Raw genomic sequence first — 26,517 nt, forward strand, 5'->3', positions numbered from 1 at the left:
GTTTCAACTGAAAATCTCTGTTTTAAAGATGAATCACTCACTTTTAAGGTTGCAGAAACTCCACAAGAAAGTGTGGAAGAGATAAAAAGCTATGCACGACACAAAGTATCAAAAATATGTGTAAAACTAATGGTTGGTTGTCTTTTAGTTGCGGAATGCAGCCTGATTCTGCAACTAAATGGCAATTCCGCAACCATTTTATTACTTCTGTAGGTTACAAGTGTCGAGAGACAAAACAAGCCACATGGGTCGCTGGGAAAATGTCAGTACATGGATGGTGTCCTATTTATTTGATCCAATTCGATGAAAAAGACCCCGGTCAAAGGGAAGTCAAGTTGTGTGTTATCACTAAGTTGCCGCATGTCAAGAAAAAAATAATAATTTTGAATCAATAAAATGAATAAGTTATTTTCTCTTCTAAGGGTATTGATTAATTTTGAACTGATGATGAAAGATGAATGGCTAACTTTTTATTCAAGATTTTTAGCTACAGAAACCGTCGACATTCCGCAACTAAAGTCCAATTCCGCTGCTGTTCTCCAATTCCTCAGCTGAAAAACCTCATTGTTCAAATCAGCCTAAATTTCTCATACAAAATCATATTTTGATGGTTCAAGTATCGTTGGAAGATCTCAACAAAATCTACACAATGAAGAAATCCATCATTAGAGTTTGAAATGGGAAATAATGAAATAAATTGCTGAAAAGAAGCAACATTCAACTTGGGGCACCAATTCCAAAGCAGATATAAATTCTTTTGATTTTTCCTTTGAGAACTTGTTTCATTAATACAAATTCTTAGTTTTGTGTGTAAATATCATAACTAGAGAGATTGATCACCTCTCTCCTTTAATAATCTTACATTCCATTGCAGAATAAGTATTAGTTTTTTTGTAGGTTCCAGGAGGAAGGACAAATGACTACAAGAGAATGGTGTCTCTCTAAGAGACCAATTTGTTTCATAAGAGGATGATTAGCAACAAAGAAGAAATATGTTGATGCAAAATTAGATCCAAACACTTGAAAAAATTTCAGATACTATTGTCTCCATCACATCCATACTTCATAATAAACCATTCACCTCATTTCACTCCATATTTTCCATTTACATTCACATACACTTTCCATCTCTTTTTGTCCATTCATAACCCAAAAATAAAAGCAAGAGGCTCATTCACATGCTTATTGCCCATTTCCATTTCTACTCTCCATTTCCATCTTCCATTTTCATCTTCCATTTCTTGTCATTTTCATTTCGCAAATAAGCGCTACTTCAATGCAAATTATTGAGTCCATAGTCCTTTGAGTCTAAGTTCTTTGTAAAAACACCTTGAGGCTTGCATGCCTTAATGGCAAGTTCTCATACTGATAAACAATGGGAATACATTAATGTCCCTTGTTCGTCAGATCTTATAGGTGACTCGACATCAGCAAAATCATTCTTACCTAGCAAAATGTGTTTGGGCATCTTGACTCTCATTGTCATCAATAGTGAGAGTTCTCGTGTTGAATATTGGCATCCATTAATGGCCACTAAGTCAACAATTTCCTACTCTATTCGACATCAGAACATCTTTTCACATAGTAGGAATTGTGCCAATGAGTTTTGAAGACATGAAGACTATTATTTTCAGCATTTTGGAGCAGATTCAGCAAGTTTTAGTAGAAGCAATAAAAATTCATCTTATCTTTTTATGCATGACTCCTCTTGTTCAGCCACTTGAAGAAGAATATGATCAGAATTTTTCAGCCACCACACATACAATTCATCCATTCCAAAGGGTAAGTTAAGGTACATCATTTTCTAACTTTTGACCATAGAATTCCATAAAAATCTAGAATGATAATTGTTGGAAAAACATTTCTCTTCCTCATTTCATAAAATTGTCAATACCATCAGTTGGGGGGAGGGGGGTGGGGAATACATTCATCTTCGTATCTTACCATGTCCATATCATACTTAGGAGCCCACATACTTCCAACATATATTAACTATTACATTGTTATTATGAGCATATAATGGCTTTTCAAAAAAGTGCTTAAAGGATAAATTGGATACAAACAAAATCATGGTTGTCACACAAGAACCAACCATCATGCAATCCAATAAAGATATACTTTGCAAAAATAATCAAAATATCATTATGCAAAGTTCAAAGATCAAAATAGAATACAACAACAACAACAAAATTGGTTGTAACACAAGAACCAACCATGTTGTAATTCAAGTAAAACACTTTGCATAAATATGAAGTTATCAATTGATATTATGCAAAGTTAAGCCAAAGGTCAAGGATCAAAAGAGTTAATGTAATATATATTGCATGAGGACATGCAATAACCTCAGTTGGGGGTATGTTGGGTCTTGAAAATGTCATTCATTTACTTTACACTTTCACTATTATGTCCATTATATCACCTCCGTTTCACTACTATGTCACAACATTCATCCCACTTTCATTATCATTGGGCCACATTTATGTTTTTCCAAACTTTATTAATTATTAGCCTTTTTAAGTGAATTTGTGGTTAAAAATTAGAAAATAATGTGCATATGCTTATACCTAACAAGTGGGTTGAGATTGTTGACATGTGTAGGTCAAAAGGAGACTTCTATAAGACCCTTACGTGGCACTCTAAGGCCAAATTCGAATTTGAGTGGAAAGAATCATGGGATCATGAGGATATGTGTCACATCTCCTAATTGTATTGAAACTCTAAGAAGACGTGTGTCTTATCAGTTCCTATTTTGATTAGGACTCTAGAGGTAGAGGGAGAGATTCATGGACTCTCATTAATGAGATGGCTTCTCATCTTTTTGTATAAATAGGAGATCTCTCTCCTTCATTTGTTAGTTTAAAAGCTTAGAGTTTAGAGCTTAGCTTGTGAGTCTTAGCTTAGCTTAGAGTTTGTAGTTCTTCCTTGATGGCTTTTGAAAGCTTTGGAGAGCTTTGTTGTACTTTGTAATTTTGAAGAATTTGAATAAAGATTTTATGTTCTCAACATGGAAGGAGATGTGAATTAGATGTCATGGAGCATATTAGAATGTAAGGTAGAATAGATTTCATTTTGTAATTTTGCTTTGATTTCATTATGTCATTTGATTGCTTTCAAGTTTGATAGATTAGATTTTCCATTCATGCAATTTTAATTCATGTAAGTGTGTTCAACTGGTTGATTGTAGATTAGTTTTTCTTTACATGTTTTTGCATCAAATGGTGACATGAGATTTGCCTCTCTGCTGACTTTGTTTTTTTTAGCTTTTCAATTTCAATTATGCTTTGATTTCATTCTTATTCATTTTCTTTGTTAGTTAGTTTAGATATCAAATTCCTCATATCATTGGCGTTATCTCCTAAAGCCATAGCTTAGACTACCTGGCAAGCTATCGGACTATGAATGATGTGATTTGATTTTAGCTTTATTTTTCTGCAATTAGATATCAAATTCTTCATATCATTGACGTTATCTCCTAAAGCCATAGCTTAGAATATCTGGCGAGCTATCGGACTATGAATGATGTGATTTGATTTTAGCTTTATTTTTCTGCAATTAGATATCAAATTCCTCATATCATTGACATTATTTCCTAAAGCCATAGCTTAGACTACCTGGCGAGCTATCGGACTATGAATGATGTGATTTGATTTTAGCTTTATTTTCTACAATTAGATATCAAATTCCTCATATCATTGACGTTATCTCCTAAAGCCATAGCTTAGACTACCTGGCGAGCTATCAGACTATGGATGATGTGATTTGATTTTATCTTTATTTTTCTGCAATTAGATATCAAATTCTTCATATCATTGATGTTATCTCCTAAAGCCATAGCCCTGGCGAGCTATCGGACTATGAATGATGTGATTTGATTTTAGCTTTATTTTTCTTCAATTAGATATCAAATTCCTCATATCATTGACATTATCTCCTAAAGCCATAGCTTAGACTACCTGGCGAGCTATTAGACTATGAATGATGTGATTTGATTTTACTTTTATTAGTTTGTAGTTTTTGATTTGTTGAGTGCAATAGCTTAACTTTTATTTCTGTATTTAGATAAATAGCAGAGATAGTTATTTCATGATCAATAGTTCATCATTTGTTTGATTTGAATAGCAGCACATTTCCATTCTTGTTTAAGTACTAATTTCATCAGTAACATGTTTTGAGATCTTTTGAAGTGCTAAGTTTTGGAAGTTACCATTAGGGACATAAACCTTGTCTTGAAATCTACATCTATACTTGACCTTTAAAAGTATTCTTAAGACTTTAGAATAGGATTTCCATTTGCATTAGACACTTTAGGAGATCAACAAGAACAAAACCCCAAAACAAAATAAAATCTATAAAACAACGAAGTAAGAAAAAGGTTAACTAAGCACATATGGTGCACCACACTTCATCAATTTACGATACCCGGATTGATAATTTATGTAGAGCAATTTAAGATGTTAAATTGACTAGACACCACCCCTTCGATAAATGAGGGACTCTAGAGGTGTAAGCATCCACCCTTTTAGAAAATGAGGGACTCCAAAGGTGTAAGCCTCCACCCTCAGTTAATTCAGCGTTCCCAGAAAAATAAATGATAGCTTCAGGGAATACAAATCAAGGCAGGGTATCCCAAGTGTTTCACACATATTAGTCATACTTTCATCAATTCTCACTAGCTTCCAATCAACTAGTCAAGTCAAATCTCTTATGAAGCCCTATGTTTCTCACTAGTTGTCAATCATCTAGTCAAATCAAGGCTCTTATGAAGCCCTGCATTGTTCATTGGTTGCCAATCAACCAATCAAGTAAATGCTCTTATGAAGCCCCGCGTTGGTTAACAATTATCAATCACTATTTACATGAAGTCCACAGATTGATATAGTAGTTCAAGCATACCAACTAGGCCTAGAATTTAGTAAATGCTACCATAACCAACTTTACATGCAAATACCAAAATTAAGTCACAACATACTAAACATATGCCTTTACCGAGTAAATTTCAAAGAAAACACATTGACTACTAAGGCATGCCATGGAATCAAGCTTCTCGATGAAGGTAGGAATGGTAAGAGGATTATCATATTTATAAGGCCCAAAGGTATGCAATGGATAACCTCTTGTCCTCGTGGCACTAAGCACACAAATTTCAAGCTTATGCACTTTTCCCTCTTGCAACAATATCCTCTTATTTCAACCCTTCAAGTCTCCTTTTCTCTCCGTTGTCCCTATTTTTCTTCTCCACTGCTACCTCCATCGTTCTCATGTTTTTTTCCTCTCTCCTATTGTTCTCGCTTCCCCTTATTTTCTATTGTTCAATCCCTCTTCCTAGTTAGTTAGGTCTCCCAGTTAATTAGGGCTTCCAACCCCTCTAGAACATACATCTTTTCCAAATTTACAATGGCCACATAGATATTTATGTATATATACTCAAATTAACCATATAGATTCTAAAGTAACCAAATTCATATATATATTGAAATATTCATATACATACCTTTACATTATTTCCAAATAATAATTACACATTTAAATCAAGTTCACATACACGTATATGCACAGGTATATTTACTATATTCCATATGTATACATTAATAACTAAATAATTACAATGACCCTACAAAAGTAAGGTGATCACAACAATATTTACATTATATTCATAAATTCACCCTAACTAGGATCATTAGCATGACTTCTACATACTTTGCAGGATGATCAAGGTCATTACAGTTGCAGCTATGTGTTTTGTTCAAAGATTGGGACCTCCTCTGTGGAATTTAACTCCCCTTATACTTGTTCCAGATTTTCTTTTTCCTCACCAAAACTCCCCTTCTTTGAGTTAGAAACGGGTTCTTCAGGGCCATTTCCTTCATGGGTCTAAAGAACATCAAATGGATTTGCCGAATTTGAGGCCCCATTCTTGATTTGGGTGTTTTTGTTCTTCGTTGTTGTTGAATTTCCCTTGTTTCCCCCTTGCTTCTAAACCTGTCACTGCTCCTCTTGATATGTTGGTGCATCCAAGCCCTTACTTGTTTGTGCCTTTTTACAATCTCTGGTGAAATGGCCATATTTGTGACAGAATTGGCACTTGAACGGGATCTACTCATAATCTAGCATCTGGAAATGGTTCCAACCCCTAGAGTGAGATTAATATATGACAAAAAACCCTTCTCCAAATCGACCTCCATGCAAATCTTAGAACATGAAAACTGAGATCCTTTTGGCTCTTATTGTTGGCAAACATTCATTGCTCCAACAAGAAAGCAAAAGTCATGGGAGTTTAACCCATGCAGGGACTACATTCAAAATATCTTCATCTAGGTCAAAGTCAAAAGACAATTTATTCAATTACATACCTTGAGATCCAAATAAATAAGGATTGTTTCTGAAGATTATATCTTTATCCTACTTGAGTTCAAATAAGAAAGCAAAAAATTCATTGCCACATGTTTGCAGACTGACATTACCCTTAATCATCAGCTTCCATATTTTTTCCATCCAGGCTTTCATAGATCGAGGGGATAGACACATCCCCATAAAATTTCCAATCAAATCTCTATCAGGAAAATACAGTGTAGTTCTTCGAACCCCTGAGGGAAGAGCCATCGTAGGAATGACTTCCACCTTCTTCACAAACTTAGCCTTTTCTTCTTTGCTTCTAGGTATTTTCGAAAGGGCAGCCACAAGATCCTAAAAGGCCAAGACCTCATCTGGTGGAGGGGGAGAGGCCCCCTCTGGGGTAGTCATCACAAGATCAGACACGGGTTTCTACAGAGCTCCTCAGACTTATTTCTAAGTTATTTCATCCTCCTCTATGAATTCTACTCAACATAACAAAAGTAATTATTATTCCAAACTAATCAAATCCTAAGCCCAAGGGCATCGAGGAGAATTGAACCCATGACCTCCAAATGGAACGATGATTTAGCAACAAGACCTCGACCAATTGAGCTAACCCTCAAGGCTAGTATACAACATAATCTTACTCTAAGTGTGTTTGTTCCAATGATTCTTGATATTACAACCTAAAATGAAAGAGATATGGTAAACATTATAGCTTAATACATTTTTTAAACTGCATTTTTGAGAGAGAGAGAGAGATATTCATCTTAACCATGATGTATCGAGTCCCAGTAGGGATAAATCTTTGGAGGTGCAAATTTTTGAAGTTTTGCACCATAAAAAGGGTTTTCACCTCAAGAAATTTGATCAGTCTTGGTGTTTGCTAGATCCGTGGTTAAGATGGATCTATATTGGTATAAACTAAATAGTTTGTAAATCCGTAATAAGCATCAAAACACTTACTTCTTCTTTACCATGGAGATTTTTAATTTTTAAATAGTCTTTATTACAATACCATGGCTTATTAATACCACATGCCCAAAAAATCAGAAGTCACTTCATATGGCACTTGTTCAAATAAGTTTTTTTTTTTATTAATCAATATAATTAAAGGGGAAAAAAATCATAGCTACTTTGAAGATAAATTTCAACCTTCCATTTGCATATACTAATATCAATATTCTAGAATATTTTGTTAATAATTAAATTAAAATTATGAAAACTCTATTATAAATTAAACACATCCGTTATCATACTTATTAAATGTGAAAGAGAGAGTGTATTGTAATCAACTTGGGTCAAAATGTTTTGACTCTTAATTAATTTGCAAATTGTTAGAAACTATTTCCAAAGTTTATTAAAGTTTTTGTAAAATTAAATAATAAACTTATCTGTTTAGAAATTGAAAATTATTTTTTGAATTTTAAATTTTGAATTTCTAATTTTTAATTGGTGGATCACCAATGTTATGTGGTTTAAAATCAAATTTTTAGGAAAAAAAAAACAAACAAACAAATAAAAACAAAAACAAACAAACAAACAAAACCTCTAATTGCCAAGTGTCTTGATCAATTAATTATTAAAAACAAAAAATATGGATTTTTCCATAATTAATATTTTATTTTCAAAAAAGATAGTTGTCATTATGTTTGGGCTTTTATTAACCATGGAAAGTGACCGATTTAAAAAAACAAAAGCAACAATGAGGCTCATTTTTCTTTGTTGATTTTCTTCACATTTTTCCCTTGTTAATTTTTATTATTAAATAGACTTATTTTAATCATTTTCCTCAATCAACCTTCCCTATATTATATATTTTCACAACTCAATTTTAAATTATGATGCAATATAAAAAAATAAAATTTAAGTCAACACTACAATAAACACTATTTTCTCTTTTGTCTTCACAATTTTGATCATTCAAAAATAAAAATAAAAAAATTAGGAATCTTTGCCACTATCACTTAAGTGTTTGTGTAACTAAATTTTTTATTTTAATATACTAGACATTGTAATTTTTTATATTAGATATTTTATTACATATTAATACATATATCAATTTGATTTTTTACCATATATTACCATAGATTATTTATTTTCCCCTTGAATTAGGATGAGTATAAATTTAAAGTTAAATAAATAGTTTGTTACAATAATTATATATATAGGGTTAAACAAAAATAAATTAAAATGCATCATTATTAAAGGCATGGTATTACACAAAAATTAAGTAAAAACAAATTAAAATGTATCATCATTAAAGGCATGGTATCACACATTCAGTTGTGCTTTGACTGTGTATTAGCTTGTCTTTGACAAAAAAAATTCTGTTTAATATTTGGAATTCAATTTTTGTTATTTTTTATTATTATTTATTTATTTGTAAGGTGATTAGTTGAGGTCTTATTATGGGTTCTTTAGTAATTTCAATTTATGTTAATTACTAATTTTTTGTTTTTAGTTTTATTTCTTTTTTATTGAAGTTTTTGAGTTTGATTTTTTTCCCTTTTTTGATTATAATCATTTTCACAAATTATAACTTTTTGAAATTATTATTATTATTATAATATAACAAAACACATAAATATATAATATATATATATATATATATATATATATATATATATATATATATATATATACAATATTAAGTTCTATATATGTTAATATAAACAATGTTAGTTAATCATATTTTTTTGATCTTGGGTGATGGAATTTAAAAATACAACATTTTATTAGTTTTTTTTTAATGAAATATTTATCTTATTATTTTTACTCTAATTAAGCTATTTTTAAACTAAAACAGAAAATACTAGCTACTATGTTGCCCTTAATATAAATTAAAAATAATATAATTTTAATTAACTATTTATGATTAAAGAGAACAAGTTCTATTTCATCTAGCTTCTAATATGCCTTTTAATAAAAAATAATAATAGTGTGCATTCTTAAGGCAATTTTTTTTAGCATGATGTGTTATCCAACCACCAATATTCAATATATAGACCTATTTCGATGACTTCATAATTTTTTATTTACAATGTTTTATAATTATATTTTTATTTTGTATTTTATCATAAATTATAATTATGGTATATTTATTGTTGCTTATAATTTTATTAATTAACCAGGGGAGGTAAGAGTGGGAGGTGTAATCTTGTGTTTCGATGAAAAAATATAAATACAATATGTGTGAGGTTTAGGACATGTTACAAATAATCAAGCTGAATTTCTAGCCTTGTGATAAAGATTAGAAATAGTCATCTCAATAAAAATTTGATAGTTAATAATACCGGGAAGCTCCATGATAATTATCCAACAAACAAGAAAATTCAAAGTGCCCCCAACCTTCCATCCTACAACGAATAAGCCTTCGGATTTTAAAATTTTAAAATATTGATTTCTTTCCTCGAAAATAAGGGCACCTCCCTATAACAAGGAATCCTGGTCCATGAAATAAAGGCACCTCCTAGAACAAGGAATCCTGATCCATGAAATAAGGGCACCACCCTTAGCACAAGGAATAAGGGCACCTAGGATTTAGCAGAGAATTAAAGACAGAGATCGGATGTTTGCATCTAGGACTGTACAGTGTAATGAATGGTATCGATTTTTAAGGGCAAATGGGGCAGGTATTTTTGGCCTGATCATAAATTCATATGAGCAATACAATCGGTCATATTTGAGAAGAAAGAATTTGGAAGGCACCTGGACTACTCACAACGACCATGGAATACATTCTAACTTTGCCTGCCCGGCAGGGGAACACGGGGAACTCAAAAGTCCAGGCTCAATTAGTGCTAAATTAACCAGAAAATTGGTTTATTGTAGATCAATCTTAATACCTCAGAGCCGAAAGGGCGTAGCTGATTTAGGTGCCACGGTAATTGAGGACGTGGAATTGATAGTTCCATTGGGAGCGGTCGAAGAGCAGTATTAGAGAGAATCTGATTCTTGTAAATCACTCCAAATATCAACATTGGGAGTGGTCGAAGAACATCAATATTGGGAGTGGTCGAAGAACATCAATATTGGGAGTAGTCGAAGAGCAGTATTAGAGGGAATCTATTTTTGTAAATCTATTCCAAACACCAAAATTTTAGAGGTGAGTTCATGTGTCTGCTCAAAAGAAAAATGAAAGAATATTTCTGAAAATAAAGCAAAATGCTCAAGCTAATTTATTTTATTTTTTAACTCATATTTTGCCCGTGTATAGTAATATTAGGAGTTTTTTTGGTGATTATATAAACTATGTAAAATCAAAAAGTGTAATAAGTAGTGCACTAAGAAAGGCAAATTGTTTTGGATATCGAAGATGTAAAAGATTTTGGTCTTGAATCCATTTGTTTTTAATAGAAAAATCTAACTATTTTTTTTAAATAATAATAATAATAACAATTTAATTAATTAGTCATCATATTAACTAGTTTAGATTCATTTCAATTCAAAATCTACCAAGTATCTAGAAAGATCAAATCTCTTAGATGAATATAGGTTGGTTCAATTATTAATTATAATTTTTATTTGTATTTTATGTGTATATAATCACTAATACACAAATTTCAATAATAAATTATGAATCTTACTTTTGGTCTTGTAATCTACTTATATACTTTAGAAGGGTTGATAAAAACAACAACAAAAATATAATATAAAGTTCAATAATCACTTCTTTTTTCATTTCAATGCTATGTATATAATCACTAATATACAAATTTCAATAATAAAATATGAGTCTTACCTTTGGTCATGTAATCTACTCATATACTCCACGAGGGTTGATAAAAACAACAACAAAAATATAACACAAAGTTCAATAATCACTTCTTTTTTCGTTACAATGGTATGTATGTTTTATATAATTTTGAATACATGATATTAGCACTTGAAACATTACAATCACAACTAAGGAGCAAATAAAAACTAACAAAGCTAACTCAATTACCAATTTAGCCAAAGTGTTTAAAACTAAGGAGCAATAAGAAGTAACAAGGCTAACTCAATTACCAATTTATTCAAAGTGTTTAATCTACAATGATCAGTCCTCTACTAATCATTCAATGGTTCATAATTGTCTTCAATGATGGTAATACAATAAACATGCCCTCGAATTGCATCCTTAATCCATGATGAATAGTTCTCTATTAATGATTTTGTGGTTCATAACTGACCTCAAAAATAATAATATATGAAATCCACCTAAAAATAGCCATATGCAGTGAACTTTATAAGTAGATCATTTGGTATATTTCATTCAAGTGCAAATTGCATGTAAATATTCAAACACAATTCCTTATAAAATGATGGGAAAATGACTTTTTCCCATCACTTTTGAAGGTTCATCTTTGTAGGGTTGACTCATATGAACAAACTGTAGTTAGGAATGCATAAAAATACTTTATTATTTAAACCCAATCAATGCTCTAAGTTATAGAAAAATGTTTTATATCATCATTGGTAGTTGTTTAGTTTGGCACAATGATGAAAGGTTATGAATAAATCCAAGAGAATGTATTTACTCAATTACATCTATTTCTCAAGCATATAAACATCATAATATGTTACCTCATGACAATATCATTCATGTAAACTTATTCAGACTGTAGCAACCCTCTGTTTATTATGGCCTTTATAGACATTTTGTGTAATTGAGTATCTCAGCATAACATTTGACTGTTGGTAGACACTATGTTTTAATATAATGAAATTATTACTAGTGAGATTCATTCATATTTTGTTCATGGTGCCAAAATGGTATAAAAACTTTATTTAATGATTAATCATGATTTATCGCTCTAATAGAGAATTTTAAATAGGCATATATTAATGCTTAAAATAAAGTAACTATGGATTAGTATTTTTTAATTATATATAATTAATTAAATTATAATGTTAATAACTAGATTAATTAAAATTTATTTTATTAATAAATTCGAGGAGAAGAGAGAAAGGCCAAAGTCTGAGGGGATGGGGTATGGTGTGAACTACCATACCCATCTCATCTAATTTAATACCAAGTTTCCCCAACACTAGAACAACCATTCTAACCTAATCTAGGCATTAATGCAAGGCATTATCGCTCCTAATAATTGTCCTTCTCATAAATTGAAAGGGTGGCACGTTCAGGAAGGAAAAGAAAGGGTAGATAGTTCCTCTCGGCCACACTTGGGAGGCAGCTCAAACTACCATAAATACACAAGCAGATGAAAACAAGGATTCAATTTGGATCTTGCAAGAGAGAATTCCTAATGGAAAAAATAGTGCTAGAGTATATCACGGAGAGAAATCACTTGCATTGAACTATTGTTGCTCACTCTTCATTTTCTTTACCTGGAGTTGCCAAGCTTGAACGAGAAGGAAGACTAATTAAATGTGTTGTTAGGGTTTGATAAACCATTGGTGCTTGCTACGGCTAATAAACCAGTGTGCTTGTCCCTAGTTGAGAAACCACCTGTACAATAAGTCACTAGTGCTTGTTGAGACTAATAAACCATTAGTATTGGCTACAACTAATAAACCATCATGCTTGTGACATCACTCCTATAGCTTAATGAGTGAATCGTTGGGAAATTCATAACTCTCAAACTCTGGACCTAGCCTGGGGGTCGCGAGTTATGGAACAGGACATTGTGACTGCCTACGGTTGGGAGGATAGCATGAGGCCCTTCTCCTATCTCCAATGAAATTCAACTTGACTAGATAAGTCACCTGGCTTGGATACTATTTAGGAACATTGAATTATCATATAATTTTTTGTTGTATGAAATATGTTGAATATCTAAATTGTGAATTAATGTAGTAATAGTGCTCAAATTTATTTCCCAATACTACTTGCATATGCTAATCACAAAGAAAATTATTAGGTTGTGCCTGCTTTTTTTTGTCTGAATGCATGATGTAAATCCTTGTTTTATCATGTTGCGTATGAAATGTATGACATACGAAATGGTGTGTTATTGTCATGTAATAATTAAGGGAGCAATACATGTCAATTCTAATAATGAAGCCTGATGAAGTTTAATGCCTAGGCCATCTTACATTACCACATTCTATATTTAACTAGAATATGTGTGTGTGTGTGTAAATATGTACAAAAAATTTGGGGGCAATGAACATCGGCTTGAACTCATGCCTTTATTTTCACTAATGCTAATGTTGGGCCATCAATACTGCACACCCACTTAAATAATACCGATTTTAATGAGTGTGAAGGTCATGAGTGGCCACATGAAGATTGGAAACTGGATGTAGACAATTGACCCATTCCTTAATTAACCATGTTAACATGTGCATTAATGACATGGGCATGTGGTTTTGACCCGGGCCTCTCTTATTTCATTGTTTTGATGTTGTGTGTTCTCACTAAGTTAATTATGTTAGCATACGCATGTATGGTCTCGGCATGTAATTAGGTTGTCCCAAACCATACACCAACTTGATAATGTTTAATGATGTTGTACATATATGTATCAACCATCGACTTGTTAGCTAGGCTAACAATTGATCTTAGATCCCCGACCCCAATGGGGCAATGGGTGGTTCCACCCTCTGCTAAGTGCATGGTAGATCCATCGCTATCACATGGGAAGAGTAACGAACTCCAACCGAGCTTGGACCTCCCAACCCCCGATGGGGCATTAGGTGTCTCTGCCCGATGATAAACCACGTATGTAAATATGCTCGGTGATAATCCCTACATATAAATCTACCCTGCTATCAAGTTAAATAATTGTATGTATATAAATATCACAGTGGGTTGTTAATGGTGATAATCCCTGCATATAAATTCACCTACTCTCAAGTAAAATAATTGTATATATATAAATATGGCAATGGGTTGTTACCGGTGATAATCCTTGCATATAAATCCACCCTTCCCTCGAGTTATATATATATATATATATATAGAGAGAGAGAGAGAGAGAGAGAGAGAGATGGCATAGGGTTGTTACCAATGATAATTATTGCATATAAATCCACCATGCTCTTGAGTTATATATGTGTGTTTGTTGGGGGGCGGGGGGTAGGGGCGCAATGGGGGAAGGTAGGCCCCATGGAGTGTGATTCTCTCATCAGCATTGAGAGGAGGTATTATGTTAAGTTTAGGCTTGGACCCTCCAACCCTGAATGGGGCGATGGGGGTGGTTCTCCCCAGATTATAATACAATTTAAGTTACACATAAATACATGTTGAGACCTATATTATTTACATGTGTTTGAGGTTGGTTGCGGAGTGTGATTCGCCCATCAATGCAGAGTGGATGTAACATAATAAGTTAGGGCTTGGACTACCCAACCCCTGATGGGACAATGCAGGGTGGATTCTATTTATACACACACACATACATATGATGTGAATTAACACACCTCATTCATACAATATGTATGAGGTAGATTGATACCTGTTGGGTGTGTTATACGATGTATGTGTTAAGCTAGAGAGGGGTATGTATATCGAAAATGTGGGGTGGATTCTATCTATACACACACACATACATATGATGTGAATTAACACACCTCATTTATACAATAGATATGAGGTGGATTGATACATGATGGGTGTGTTATACGATGTGTGTATTAAGCTAGAGAGGGGTATATGTATGTATGTATATGTATATATATATATATATATATATATATATATATATACATACATACATACATATACCCCTCTTTCTCTCTCTATATATATATATATATAGCTTGTGCATTGGAACACTAGTCCATGTGGCATGGTTATGTAGACTAAGTACAAAAACCTCAGGTACCACATAACGGATTAGCACTGATGTGGCTAGCATTGACAAGATAGAACGATTACAATAACCTAATTTTAAACTATTACTTAGATCAACAAAGTGATTACTTTGTTGGAATTCTCTCACCCGAGTTGGATACTATAACAAAGTTATAATATTTTTTCCACGGATTTTTAAAATATGGTAGTTTTGTATCCCAACATATTGTTAAACATTGATAAATTGAATTTAAATGTTAGTAACATCTCCCGCAATCCTTCATATTACAAGGGGGTGATAGGTAGTGTTACAAAGTGGCATCAAGTCCCAGGCTCAACACTTGGACTAAATGGGCCTTGAAAAATAAAGATTCACAAATAAATTTTAGATATATCTTAGCGATTGTAATCATGATTAATGTGAAGGAATATGTTGTTAACATGTTGAAATGTTATGTCATATTTGAGTAATAGTTACATGTGTTTAATAGCATAGATCAGACAACACATGTCCTAGCCAGAGGGTAAAATATGAACAACAAGATGGTGTAATATAGTACAGACATAGCCCCGTATAATCAAGAAGAGGAATTTTTTGGAAAGATGGTGGAGGAAGATTCTCCTGACTAAAAGGACACCCTCATAAGTGTGAAGGCCAAGCTAATAAGTTGCAAGGCAAATAATGAAAAAAAATTCAGGGCTCTAGAGAAACAAGAAAAAGTGAACAGGATGGTCTTACAAAGCCTGGCAAACTTACAAAGGAAAAAACAATACAAACCTAGTGCCAACTTGTAACAACCCTGGTCAAAATTCCATGTAATAAAGTTAATAAAGGAAAAATAATAACCAAGGTCATGGGACATGTATTCCAAGCTAAGTGTTGGGAAAAACATCCTAGTGGGTGTTCATTTCATTTATTATGGCTAACGAAATTAGAAAATGCAATTGCAAAGGATTTGGAAAGGCATGAGGCATTAATTGGCATTTTATTTATGAAAATAATGGAAATTAGGAGAAAAGGAAGGTGAATGGTCATATGTTGCATGTGAGGAGGAAAATGAAGGAAAATAGAGGCCACATCAATAAAAAGGCTTATGAAGATCAATTGGTACATTTTTTTCAATTCAGTTTTGGAGCTCTCTCTATATTTTCTCTCTCACACACTCTTGGACACTTAGAGCATTCTTGGGGTACTCTAGCATTAGATCAAGGAAATTAAAGGAAGGACCAAGAAGGCAAAGATAAAGCAAGGAATAACATCATCTAGCAGCTACAATGGGATTACTTGTAGGTATCGATTTGCATGTGTGATTTCCTTGCTAGATTTGGCATGCATGTGTGCATTTGGTTCTCTTGTTTTCATTGGCATGGGTTTTTCCATGTGTGATAGTGTCCTTTAGCCTTGCCTTTCCATTTCCAGATAGCCATGGTGTGATGGGTTCTCTTTTATTTGGTTAAGTTGGATTATTGGATGGTTTTGAAACTAAGTGAGGTGGTCTTTGAAAGAAATAACACAAGGCCTAGGAATCCTTGGACCGGACTAGGATTGTTGAAAATTCAGATTTTGTGTGGCTCAGTGGGCCTAGGAATCCTCGACCAGTGAATGGAGGATTATATGGTAAATCCTTGAGTTGTGTGCCATCAATCGGGCCTAGGAATCCTTTACCAATGAATGGCGGGATATACGGTAAATCCTGGAGGGTGGAGTCTTGATTTGGCCTAGGAATCCTCGACTGTTGTATGGTAGGATATATAGTAAATCCTAGAGACTAGGAGACAGGAAAATTCCTCACGGTGTATGTGGACAAATCCGGTGGCATCCATGTTATTTTAGGGCCTAGTGATCTGGTGGGGATTACGGTCAAGCCTAAGGAAACATGGTTTGGTTTGGTTTTGAGTCCCACATTCATGCTTGGAATATGGAACGGGGATGATTAGCTGGAAGAAAATTTTGGTTCAACTAATCTATGGTTGGTTAGTTCACGGAAGTCCCATACCTGGTTGGCTTTTGCATTCCTTAATAAGAGATCCTTCTCCTTGGTATTTCAAGTGTAAATGTATCAGTTTATATGTGATTCTTATGGTTGTTATATCCTTGTTATTTATGTTGGTTATATGTTGGTTATGAGTATGTTTTATGATAGACTTGATGTATTGCTCTCATCATGTTTTAATTTGTAAATGAATGTACAATGAACACATGACCTAATAGATGATAATGTAGTTATTTGGATATGGAAACAATGCTTCTTTACAAATCTCAGATAAGTATGAGACCCTTACGCTTAGATTTGTTGTTATGATCTGTAGATTGCATATTTGTGACATGTTTGACGAAATTCCTATCATGGTTATTAGGGGTCCAGTCAAGTGTTTGAATTAGTACCTTTGTTCCATTGTTATTTATCATTTATGAAAGTTTCATGAAGTTTTGGGTAGTGGCTTGAGTCTTGGCCCTGAAAAAGTGGCACAAAATCCAGGGTCGTTGGCTCAAAACTAGTTGAAAAAGTCCACAGTCATTGGCATGCCCTTGTTGTGGGAGCGACTGGAAGGCCTCAGTCACATGCATGGATTTTCATGGGAGCAGCTGGGGGTCCAGATCAGTGAAATGTCAATTTTCCTCAAGGGTTGGTCACTTGGAAGGGTTGGTTGGCTCCTGAAGGTTTTGTAGCATGTGTGAAAGGTCATATTGGTTTGATTTTTTCGATTCCACTTCCTTAACTATACATGGGAAGTTGAATCACATCATAGTAGCCTCTGGTCACATGTTTACCCCAGCGGACTACTTAACATGGGTAAACGTGGGAGGAGGGTGTTACAGAGTGGTATTAGAGAATGGTTCACCCCTTGGACTGGATGGGCGCTGTGTTGGTCATGCATTCATCTCGGTTTCATATATGTGTTCTCTATGATTGTGCTATGTTTACTTGTTGTGTATGCATGGTGGTGGCCATGGTTGCAGTGGTGTCGCCATGTGGAAGTGGATGGTGTGTTGTTGGATGTGGTCGTCATGAGTGTATGTCGTTTATGCATTGGTTATGCATGTCAATGCTTATATATTCTTATGCATATATTGATAAGGTTGTAGTTGTCATGCATGAGGTCGTGATATGTGGTTGGTATGATCAGGCATTGATAACTAGATAGTGGTCAAGATAATGTGATTGTGATTATACATGTATCGTGTTAATCCGGTTGATCTTGCAGATGAGATATCCTCCCATGAACTATACTAAGGTATGTTGATTATGTTATGTTTTGGTTTTAGCTGATCTCTTTAGGAAAGAGATCAAAGATGACTAGCAATATGGTAGACTACAGTTCATGAGATTCTCCTTATGGTTCAGATGAGCAACGTGGTGTGGGACATTCTTTTGACTTAGCAGACACATTGAGAAGCTTGAAGGAAAAAATAAGAAGTTGCAAGGAAAATAATGACAGAATCATTCAGGCATAAGAGAAACAAGAAGAAGACAATGCAGTAATCCTTCAGAGTTTGTCAGAATTGCAAAGACAGAGACCATTTTGGATCAGTCATGGGAAAGAGGATAGGACAAATGGGGCATATGGTGGTAGATCTCATGGTGGACATATCTCGGATAGAGGTGACATGATCAAAGATGGCAAGCTCTTGGATACTCTGGATAGGAGAGGTGATGGACACAGGTTCTATTCTAGCTTTGGTTCTGATCGGCACTATGATCGGCATCGTTATCATCCTTACAGGAGGAGTGACAGGGGATATTAGCCATATGATTTCAAGAAAACAAAGCCACCTACCTTTGATGGGGATTTGAAGAAGTCGAGGATGCAAAAGAATGGCTACTTGGGATGAATAAATTCTTTGATTTTCATGAATACACAAAGAATATGAAGGCTAGAATAGTTATCTTCAACCTCAAAGGGAAAGTAGACATTTGGTGGGAAGATGTGAAGCGGGTTAGATACATCAGGATAGAGGAGTTGAGTTGGCATGAATTCAAAAGACTTTTCAGGAAGAAGTAATTTCCAGAGCGGTACTACAATAAAAAAGCCAAAAAGTTTTATGAGCTAAAGATGGGAACAATGACATATGAGGAGTATACGACTAAGTTCTTGGAGTTATTGAGGTATGTACTGTATCTTAAGGAGGAGAAGGTCAAAGTTCAGAGATTTTTTAATGGATTTCCATTAGCATTTAGATATCATATTGGGTACGATGAGCCTCAATCGCTTGAGGAAGTTATTAGGAAATTTAAGCATTTTTATGAGCAGTCAAACCGCAAGACAAAATCTCAGCAAGGTTATTACAGGAAAGACAAAGCTAAACGTAAATGGAAGCCGAGAAGAAAAAGACCTTGGGATGCAGGTGAGAAATAAAATGTTGCACCTCACAAGAAGTTTAATGGGTCACAGCATGGAGGGAAACTGAATAAAGGTTATGGTACAAGACGATTGCAGTGCTGGCCATGTGATAAGGAGCATCTTAAGATGGATTTTCTCCAGAATCAGGGTGGTAGGCCTCCGATTTAAAATGCATAGGAAGTGCAGACAGTTGGGGATGTTGGGCAGAGAATTCCACAAATTTATGCAGCGCTCGATAATAAGCAGGCAGATCACCAAGCAATTTTTATCGAGATGGATGGTAAGCTTTGTGATCAAGTTGTTTCCATTTTGATTGACCCTAGATCTAATTATAGTTATATTAGTCCTAATATGGTGGATAAGTGTGGTTTGAATAAATAAGTGCATGCAGAATCCTGGTTAGTGCAGTTGGATACAGCTACAAAGAAGAAAGTGTGTCACTGGGTAAGAGTTTGTGCATTCAAGTTGAATGGTATGCATACCTCAACACATTTGAATGTACTTCCATTAGGATCATATAATATGCTTTTGGTTATGGATTATTTGTATCTTCATAGGACCAAAGTGGATTGTTATGACAAGGCCATTGAGTGTTTGGATGACAATGGAGAACAGAGAATCTTGCAGGGTAAGAAGAAGGAAACATCAGTTAGAATGGTGACAGCTATGCAGGAAAAGTGCAGTCGCAGAAAAGGGTGTGTGTTATTTGCAGTGAATATTTCTAGTAATAAAGGTAAGGATGTTGAGGATGCGGAGGTATTGAGCAGGTACCTATTAGCTCTGCTACAGTTTGCAACATTTGATGGATTAAATCGGGTCAGACAATGCTGGTTTGGGTTGCAAAGGGTTTGTAGCTGTCTATTGGATCCTTCCTCCTTCATTTTCATTATGCCCTTATAACTCCCCACACCTCCATTTCCTCATTCCTCATAAATTCCCCTTATTTCCCTTTAAACCCCTTTTATCCCTGTTTTTGTCTTAAAACCCCTCATAAACCCTTTTTCGGGTTCTCGGGCTTCTTTTTGTTTAAAACCTATTAAACCCCGCTAACCCTTTATAAACCCCGTTACCCTTTATTAAAAGCCCGAAAACCTTTTAAAACCCCGCATAAACCTTTATTTTTTTATTTTCCGGCACTAACGACTTAATACATTATAGCCGCACATATAATAAAATTCATAACCCTAAGCTTTAATAAAGCCTGGGCCCACCCCTTGCCTGTCACATCAATCCAAAGTGCGCTTTTAAAGCTCGGCCGTCCGATTATCCCACCTTATCATCCGACGGTGTTCGCAAGCCCTCACCATGTAAAATGCTCGTTCTTTAGCCCACGGGAAAGTGGTTTCCCCTGCTAACCTACCTGCCACGCACCACCCTGTACGTAAACCGTTGAGCTCGGGTAAGCGGTGCGGGGAAACCACTTACCGCTGCCATACCCTCCCCCCACTCATTAACGCTCTCGCATCTTGGCCGCCCGTCAGCCGCCGGATCTCCCCAATCATGATCCGACGCTCCACGATCCTCCTTTTCACCTACCCGCCCGATAGACTCTTAGATCTAATCTCCGCCGTTCATCCTCGCGATCCGACGGCCCATATTTGATTCCCGCTTCTTCTCCGATAGCTTCTACAAAGCGTTTCCCGCCGTCAATCCACGCGATCTGACGGTTGATTGTTCTCCTCCTGTGCCCGCCTCCGCCATGAAATCTTCATTCCTTTAACCTGTTTTGTGCACCCAAAGGAGGAAGGAGACCGCAATTCAGTACTCTGCGCATTAAAGCTACAGCTACCTGCATTCAATTGACAGTACGGCAAAGGATGAGAAGAATGATCCTCGAGCAGTTCAATGACTACAGCAGGTTTTGAAAGTCATGCAGATAATACTTCACCTATTCAGGAAGGAAAACAAAGTACAGAAAGAGCCATTTTGTTCATTAAAAACAATCAAACTGTATCAGAGACCCATTTCTAATTATAAATGTGGTTAGTGGCCAGTTATGACCCCTCCACGCATAGGCTAATAGAGGTTTTTTGTAAACAAATTCTATATATACTCAGAAGAAAGATGTATTGAGGTTGATGAGTGTTATTCTGTTGTAAGCTTCAACTTCTGGAGACTGTAACTACTATGAGACTTGCAGCTTCTGGTCTTCATTGCCAGCTAATACAAACTTCTTTTGATGTTAATTTCTCACTTTCCACTTCTTCTTCTTTGTTCCAGGTTGTGCCTGCTATGCTTTTATTCATGTGTTGTTAATGTTTAGCATTAGAGGGGCTGTCATCCCACCTCTGTGTTAGGATTTAGCATGTATCATTGAATTTGTATGCAGGTTTCTGTTATTTTAATGCCAGAGAGTTGTCATCCTATCTGTGCATTAGGAAAAAGAATTACAAACCTTTAAACTAGTTGCAGCTGGCCATCACAGGGTCCTGTGCATCTACTGGTGTGATCAGTGTTCTCCATCATCACATTTTCCTTTAAACTGTGAGTAATTGTTGGTCTAAAGCCTTGTAGTCTGGGGGTGTTCACCCATGTCTAGGGTTAAGCATAGTAGAAGTGGTTATCTGGCTTGAATATGTAGCATTTCTTTCATTCATCCACCATTTATCCAACTTTTTGTTGAGTTTGTAATGTTCCCGAGCATCTCTGATATACAACCTAGGAGAGTTTCTTGGGGTGATAACATTAATTGGCGCCGTTGCCAAGGAGAGGAGAATTGAAGCTCAACTTCCCTTAGAGAAAGACATAGCTTCAAGCTTTGATGATAGACAAGGTTTGAACATAGTTTCTGGTTGTAATCATCTATCTGGCGACTCCATTGGAGGAAGACCATCATTTGGTGACTCCACATAGAATTTCTGGCTCAGTTTGTGAGACACACTCGAAGAAATTCTCAGAAATCACCAGCTGAACCAGTGCCTGAACCTGAGAGGACTGTCAAATCGAAGAAAGCATCACAGAAAGGGGTATCAGGATCAGGTAAGCCTAAGAAATCTCATTCATCTTTGAAAGATAAAGTTAGTGCTAAAGGTTTACAGTTTGAAGATTTAGAACCCAGCACTATTAATAAGGAAAAACCTTCAGAGATTAGTTCAGCCCCTTGTGTAGTTAGTTCCCCTTTGAATCTTAGTCTAAAGAAAGCTTCCCATTTAGTCCAAAACATCCCTTTATCTCTGCCATCCATCACATTACTCCCTACAATTCTATCTGCTAGTATTCTTCCAAATATTCTGATCATGGTAGGACAGCAAGCACCTACGAGGATAGAAAGAATTGTAGCTGCCAGATATGGACCATTGGTATTGCATGTGCCTTTAAATCCTATGCCTGTGGGGGAATATCGTAAATATATGCCTAAATTCACTGGCACAAAGGGAGTAACAGAAGAAGAACACCTTGAAGCTTTATACAGTTATGCTGATAATTTAGATATAAGTGAAAATGATGTGTGGATGAGAGTTTTTGTCCAGAGCCTTGATGGAGATGCTAGGAAGTGGTTCAGAGAATTACCCCAGAGATCACTAACAGATATTGAAGCATTAGATGATGCGTTTCTGAAGCAATGGGGAGATAAAAAAGACTTGTTGTATTATCATACTGAGTTTGGTAATCTGAAGAGGGAAAATGGTGAATCTTTGCCTGATTTTAATAAAAGATTCAATCGAATGTATAGTAAGATACCAGCTGAGGTAAAGCCTACTCCTACCTCTACCAAACTCACTTATGCCAATTCTTTTGACTCTGATTTCTGCCTGTTATTGAGAGAAAGGAGATGTGCCACTCTAGCTGATATGCAAGATGCAGCACTGGAGGTGGAATCCAATATTATGGCTGCAGAAAAGCTTAAAAATCAGGCTGACAGAAGGAGACAGAGAGGTCAGGCTTCTACTTCTTCTGCATCATATTCAGAGCCTAAATGAGATAAAATGACTAAGATGATAGAGTCATTGGCTACTGAAATTTCTAAGATGAAGGTTGAGTAGAATTCAGCAAAAACAAGGCAGCATAACACATTTTCCCCAAGAAACCCCAATCCATTCAGAAGAGAAAATGAGCAGTTACAAATAATGCAGAGGGGTGAAGAAACAAAGGAAGAACAGAAAGTTAAAGCTCCTTTCCAAAATGTAGTCATGGAGGAGGAACATTTTGAAGAAGATGAGGATGAAATTCACTGCATGGAGGATAAAGGCAGTGCTGCATTTTTTACATTGGCTAAGTATGAAGAATCATTCCTGCATGAACAAGATAGCCAAGAATGGGACAGGGAAACTGTTCTACAGACTGAACAGCAGCAAAGATATAACCTGAGGTCGAATGCAAAGAATGTCAAAGAAAATTCTACCCAAAGAGCTGTTGTCCAAACAGAGTCACAGAATAGCAGGCAGAGAAGACCAACAGCTGATCCAGTCATCCTCAAAGCTCCAGTTCAAGAGGTAAAAGGTTCTGATAAGTCATCTTCTTCTTTCAGCTTTGAGTCAGAAGTTCAGAAATTGAAAATATTTGTGCCTCTGGTTGAGTTGGTGAAGAGTGAAGTATTTAGGAAGCCTATCCTTGAAGCCCTTGAGCTAGAAACCAAACAAACCTCCACTGACTCTGTTAATTTGCAAGATGACAAGCCTGCCATTATGCTCAGCCCTATGATTGAACCTGCTGATAATAATTCTCCATCTTTTTATGTCTCATTGACCATTCATGACAAAATCCTTCACAACTGCCTGCTAGACATAGGGGCCAACCACAATTTGATGCCTAAAGCTGTCATGGAAGAGTTGGGCCTTGATATCACTAGACCCTATCATGATTTGTTTTCTTTTGATTCAAGGAAGGTGAAATGTCTTGGATTGATTAAAGATCTGGCCATTACCTTAACTCAGCTGCCCATGAAGAGTATGATGATGGATATTGTGGTAGCAGATGTCCCTCCTAAGTTTGGCATGCTACTGTCCAGAGGGTGGATTAAGAGACTAGGTGGGACATTACAGAATGATCTATCTTATGCCATTGTCCCAGTTTTTGGAGGAGAAAGCAGGAGATTGTACAGAGAAGCACAGTTGGCATACATTATCAGTGATGAGAAGAATCCTACCAATCATCCCATATATGCAGTGGACACTGATTTTGGAGCATGTATTCTCCAAATAGAAGAGTCTCAGAAGGCCGTAATGCAGCTTAGAAAACCAACAGTTCAGGCCGAGAAAGAGCAAGGAAGTCAGGTTTGGGAGATGTTCTTTGATGGAGCATGTTCCAGAGAGACTGTAGGAGCAGGGGTGGTGCTAGTATCTCCACAACAAGAAAGCATTCAACTGTCTTTTAAGCTGGTTTTTCAAGTCACAAACAACATAGCAGAATATGAAGCTCTGTTATTGGGCCTTAATGCAGCAAAAGACAGAGGAATCAAGAATCTGAAAGTGTTTGGAGATGCTGATTTGATCATTCAGCAAGTAAATAAAACATTTCAAGCAAAGCACCCAAGGTTGAAAGCATACAGAGATGAGGTATGGAGAATCAGAGATTCCTTTGATTATTTATGTATTTCATACATTCCTAGAGCCCAAAATCAGCTTGTTGATTCCCTTGCTGTGTCTGCTAGTCTATTTATTCCTCCCATGCCTCCCAGACTAGTTTATGAAGTCCAAATGAAGTATAGACCATCCTTGCCTGATAATGTCTAGCATTGGAAAGTTTTTGATGATGATGATGAGATAAATAGGTTCCTTCAAGTCATTTATGAGTTTTCCAAAATGAAAATTGACCAAGAAAATGATGCCTTGTTAGAAAGCCCCCAATCCTAGCTTAGAAATAAAATTGGTAAAGACAGCATTGTCTAACTTCCTAGTAATCATATTCCTAAGGGCCTAATTCCTCTTGAAAGACTGTTTGATCAAAATGATGTGCCTTACAAAGCTGCCCGAAATGAAGACCAATCTGCAGTCTGTAAACATGATATAGGAAGTTTGGGTCAGCCTAGGTATGTGAATTTGTCCACTCATTTGTCTACTGATCAAAGTGTTGAATACTACAATTTAATGAGGAAATTTTCTGATGTGTTTTCCTGGGAGTATAGTGATCTGAAAACATATGACAAGAACATAATTCAACATAAAATCCCTCTGGAGAAAGACATTGTTCCTTTCAAACAGAAGCTGAGACCAATAAATCTGATGCTTCTTCCATTGATTGAAAAAGAAATTAAAAAGTTGTTGACTGCCAAGATCATTGTTCCTCTTAGATATTCCAAATGGGTAGCCAACTTAGTGGTAGTAAGGAAGAAGAGTGGAGAAATCAGACTGTGTGTTGATTTCAGAAATTTAAACAAATGTTCCAAGAAAGACAACTATCATTTACCAAAGATGGAGCATTTGCTGCAAAAAGTCTCAGGTGCCAAAGTAATGTCTTTCTTGGATGGTTTTTCAGGCTTCAATCAGATTGTTGTTCACCCGGATGATCAAGAAAAGACTGCATTTACCACTCCTTGGGGCACTTTTATGTATGCCAAAATGCCATTTGGATTGATGAATGCTGGAGCCACCTTTCAGCGAGCTATGGATATAGCATTTGTGGGAGAGAAGGACAAATTTGTCCTTATCTACCTTGATGATATAACAGTTTACTCCAGCAGCCATCAAAATCATTTACAACATTTGAAAAAAGTGTTCTTGAAGTGCAGGAGGTTTGGAATATCAGTCAATCCCAAAAAATCTCAATTTGCTTTAGAAGAAGGCAAGTTGTTAGGACATGTTGTGTCTGCTGCAGGTGTCCGAATTGACCCAGAAAGAGTCAAAGCAATTCAGACTTTATCTGTTCCTAGATCAAAGAAGGATATTCAGTCTTTTTTGGGCAAAATAAATTTTGTAAGAAGGTTTATTCCAAATTTTGCTGAATATGTGAAGCATATTACCTTCATGTTGAAGAAAGGGGAAGAAATCAAATGGACCGATATAGCAAGAAAATCATTTGATTCCATAAAAAAAGCTATAATGGAGGCTCCCACATTAATAAGTCCAGATTACAGCAAGGAGTTCCATATATTTTCTTTTGCCTCTGAAGACACCATTGCAGCAGTTTTATTGCAGCAAGATGAAGAAGGTTCAGAACAT

This window comes from Pinus tabuliformis, chromosome 2_1, assembly GCF_031772625.1.
Source record: "Pinus tabuliformis cultivar Carrire ecotype Pingquan chromosome 2_1, CPIR1, whole genome shotgun sequence".
Taxonomy (NCBI): domain Eukaryota; kingdom Viridiplantae; phylum Streptophyta; class Pinopsida; order Pinales; family Pinaceae; genus Pinus; species Pinus tabuliformis.